At 39.4% G+C, this 4704-nt stretch overlaps 1 non-coding gene across 1 annotated transcript; it reads left to right on the plus strand.

Annotated features, from left to right (window-relative positions):
- The first annotated feature begins 3354 nt into the window (after positions 1-3354).
- On the plus strand, positions 3355-3426 carry TRNAH-GUG (transfer RNA histidin (anticodon GUG)). The gene has a single exon. It is a non-coding gene; the product is annotated as a tRNA-His (tRNA).
- The last annotated feature ends 1278 nt before the right edge of the window (positions 3427-4704 follow it).

The raw sequence follows: 4704 nt of genomic DNA on the forward strand, positions 1-4704 counted from the left end.
CCTTAGACCTCTGAGCCAAATTGCTACTATGTTGATGACATCAAAACCTGTGCACAATTGATAAAGTTGCAAAAGAGTGTTAAAAAAGAGAGAGATATTTGAAGTGGTGTCAATTCCAGTGGGTTGGCAACAATGTGTAATGCAAGCACTAAATCGAAGAAAGAATATGTTTAAAGTTTTCTACGGCCCTATTTCGGAGAATAATAACGTAGTAGTTGTTCCATAAAAAGTGTGGTAATGCTAGATTATTTCAATCCACTAATGACAACTGTGGGATTTGAGCACACGCGTCTTTTTATTGGAGCGTAAATCCAAAGCCTTACACCACACGACCAAATTGTTGACAGGTTGATAACATCAAAAGAAGTACATCATTGAGAAAATCGCATAAGAGTGCCAAAAAACCAAATGATATTTGAAATGGTGTCAATTTCAATTACAAAAAGAGTGTTAAAAAAGAGAGTGACATTTTCACTGGGCAACAATGTTAAAATCGAGAGTGTTCAAATGCCCTTTTGGATTGGAGCCTAAATCCAACGCCTTAGACCACTCAGCCAAATTGTCATTGAGTCAATGACATCAAAACAAATGCACACTTGATAAAGTTTCAAAAGAGTGTTAAAGAAGAGGGTTATATTTTCAGTTGTGTTAATTTTGGTGCCTCGGGAACAATGTTAAGTACATCAATGTGCAATACAAGTACTAGGTCGAAGGAAGGACACAATTAAAAAATATTATGGCCCTCTTTTGTACAAGGATAACGTAGTAGTTATTTCATGATATGTTTGGTAATGCTAGATTATTTCAATACTCTAATCAACACTATGGGATTTGATATCATGCCCTTACGGATTGCAGCCTATATCCAACGCCTTAGACCACTCAGCCAAATTGTCGATGGATTGACGACATCAAAGGAAGTGTACACTTCATAAAGTGGCAAAAGTCTGTTAATAAGGAGAGTGATATTTTCAGTGGTGTCAATTTAGGTCACTGTGCAACACTGTGCAATGCAAGCACTAGATCTAAGAAGTAATATGTTTAAAGTTTTCTAGCACCTTATTTTGTACAAGGATAATGTAGTTTTTATTTCAGGAAATTTTTGGTAATGTTATATTATTTTTATTCGCTAACAAGAACTGTGGGATTTGAACCCACGCCCTTTCGGATTGGAGCCTAAATCCAACACCTTAGACCACTCGGCCAAATTGTCGAGGTGTTGATGACATCAAAAGAAGTACAAATTTAACTCAATGGGCAACAATGTTAAGCACATCAATGTGCAATGTAAGCACTAGGTCGACGAAAGGACACAATTAAAAAATATTATGGCCCTCTTTTGTACAAGGATAACGTAGTAGTTATTTCATAAAATGTTTGGTAATGTACATTATTTCAATTCTCTAATGACAACTGTGGAATTTGATACCACGCCCTTACGGATTGGAGCCTAAATCCAACGCCTTAGACCACTCGGCCAAATTGTCATTGAGTCGATAATAGCAAAACAAATGCACACTTGATGAAGTTTCAAAAGAGTGTTAAAAAAGAGAGTGATATTTTTTGTGGTGTCAATTACGGTGTCTAGGCAACAATGTTAAACACATCAATGTGCAATGCAAGCACTAGGTCGAAGAAAGAACACATTAGGATTTGAGATAGGAAGTTGGTTGCAAAAACCAAGAACCATAATAATTTAATTTCACCAAAAAACTACGACCAACCATCCCCAACAAAGGTTCCTTTCAAATGTTCGTCCTAGCCAAGATTGTTTTCAATTGAAAAGCATTTGATGGTTGTACCTTAGTGGTTAGAAGTCCACGTTATGGTCATGGAGACCTAAGCTCGACAAACAATGAGCTTGGCATTATACATTGTTATCGGAGGGCCTTGACCCATATTATGTATCGAATGTGTACATGGATTTGTGTTTGCAAATGCAAACAACCATAATAATTAATTTGAGCAAAAAAATTGACTCAGTGGTTAAAATTCGACGTTGTCGAAGTCGAGAACTGCGCATGAATCCCATGGAAGGCCCCGAAAATCAATGTACATTCACGTGCGAAAATTGTTAGATTTTGAATTGGGTAGGGTATGAAGTTGGCATATCCTTAGTTATCATTTTCCCCATTACAAAATATTGTGACGAGTGCAATCATGGCTCCTATTTCATATAGAATGTGCACATGTATTTGTCCATGGCTTTATCGAGACTTGCGTTATATGTTATATAGATTGTGTACATGAATTTATTCACGCCACATAGGAAGTCAACTCTTAATGATTAGAATTGCATATTTATGGATGCCTTTATCGACACTGTCCTAATATTGTAGATAGGGTGTAGTTATGAATTTATGCATGCAACATGGGAAGTCAGTACTTAATGGTTACACCTCCATGTTGCGGTTACACCTCCAATTTGGCAACACAAACTCTATGGTTGTAGTTTAGTGTCTAAAATTTCACGTTGTGGCCGTGGAGACCTGGGGTCGAATCCCAACAACCACCCCTAAAATGAGTCTATGTCAACTTGTAAAATACTTCGAATCCCAATGCATTTGAGATAGGAAGTTGGTTGCAAATACCAAGAACCATAGCAATTTAATTTGACCAAAAACCTACGACTAGCGATCCCCAACAAACGTTCCTTTCAAATTTTCGTCCCAACCTAGATTGTTTTCAATTGAAAAGCATTTGATGTTTGTACTTTAGTTGTTACAAGTCCACGTTATGGTCATGGAGACCTAAGCTCGACAAACAATGAGCTTGGCATTATCCATTGTTGTCGGAGGACCTTGACCCATATTACGTATCGAATGTATACATGGATTTGTGTTTGCAAATGCAAATAACCATAATAATTAATTTGAGCAAAAAAATCGAGTCAATGGTTAAAATTCGAGGTTGTCGCAATCGAGACTTGCGCATGAATCCCATTCAAGACTCCGAGATTCAATGTACATTTACGTGCGAAAACTATTAGATTTTGAATTGGGTAGGGTATGAAGTTGGAATATCATTAGTTTTCATTTTCCATAATAATGTCACAAGTGCAAACTTGGCTCGTATTTCATATAGAATGTGCAGATGTATTTGTCCATGGATTTATCGAGACTTGCGTCATATGTCATATAGATTGTGTACATGAATTTATTCACGCCACATAGGAAGTCAAGTCATAGTGATTAGAAGTCCATATTTATGGATTTCTTTATGGAGACTTCCCTCATATGTTATATAGAGTGTAGCTATGAATTTATGCATGCAACATGGTAAGGCAGCACTTAGTGGTTACAACTCCCTGTTGCGGTTGTGAAGACTTTGTTCCAATTTGGCAACACAAACTCCGTGGTTGTAGTTTAGTGGTTAGAATTCCACGTTGTGGCCGTGGAGACCTGGGCTCGAATCCCAGCAACCACACCAAAAGTGATTCTATATCAACTTGCAAAATTCTTTGAATCCGAAGTTGGTTGCAAAAACCAAGAATGATAACAATTTAATTTGAGCAACAAACTACAACCAACTATCCCCAACAAAGGTTTTCCTGTAAATGTGTGGAAGGCACTTCTTGTCCGGTCCAGTTCATCTTCCCGTGACCAGTCCGGTATTGCGCGCCTCGGCCTCCTCGGTCAGCTTGTCTGCTCAACAGGCCCATTTCAGCTCCCTCGCTACTCTGACTCCGACGCTTGTCGACCCGTCGGTTCCTTCGTGTTGGCGTCGACTTCCGCTGCGTCCGTGTCCGCTTGGCCTTTAGTTCATCCAGCTTCTCCGAAACTTGAACCGAAACAGTTTCCTTCGATTCGTTCTAGCTCTTGTCTTTATTGGTTGCTCCCGATTCGTTCTGGCTCTTGTTTGAGTCAGTGTTCTCCAACTCGTTTTCCGGTTTCAGGCCCTTCACCATATCAGACCATGTCCGGGTGTTAGCCTTCTGCTTCTGGTCGTCTCTGTCCTTCTTGACTCTACCGCTGCTACCGCTCGTTCTGACTTGTTCGGATGTGCCAACTTCCTTCGTCGACTGGACTTCCTTATTCCTCTTGTCTCCCCCTTTGTTGGTTCTTTCTTCCTCTCCAGCTCCTTGTCCGGTGCCATCCGTTCCCTTTCCTTTTCTCCCCCTCAAGTGCGGCACGTCAAGATGCTGAACACCAAGCATTTCGGTGAAGTCCTACAACTTGTCCAATTCGAGCGGTTTGGTGAAGATATCAGCAACTTGCCGATCCGTCTGAACCTAAACCCGCAAATGCACAAAGTGATAGTGGACTTCTATGTTTGGTAATGCTAGATTATTTTAATTTGGTAACGACAACTGTGCCATTTGAACCCACGCCCTTTCGGATTGGAGCCTAAATCTAATGCCTTAAACCACTCGGCCAAATTGTGATTGTGTTGATGACATCAAAACATGTGCACACTTGATAAAGTTGCAAAAGAGTGTTACAAGAGAGAGAGATTTGAAGTGGTGTCAATTTCAGTCAATGGGCAACAATATTGAGCACATCAACGTGCAATGCAAGTATTAGGTCAAAGAAAGGACACGTTTACAATTTTTTATAGCCCTTTTTTGTACAAGAATAACATATTTGTTATTTCATGAAAGGTTTGGTAATGTTAAATTTTTTCAATTTTCTAATGACAACTATGGGATTTGAACCCACGCCCTCTCGGATTGCGGCCAAATTGTCATTGTGTCGATGACATCAA

The sequence above is a fragment of the Azolla caroliniana genome, unplaced genomic scaffold, assembly GCF_043228905.1.
Source record: "Azolla caroliniana isolate FFs.n. ecotype wild unplaced genomic scaffold, voAzoCaro1.0.p SCAF_12, whole genome shotgun sequence".
Taxonomy (NCBI): Eukaryota; Viridiplantae; Streptophyta; class Polypodiopsida; order Salviniales; family Salviniaceae; genus Azolla; species Azolla caroliniana.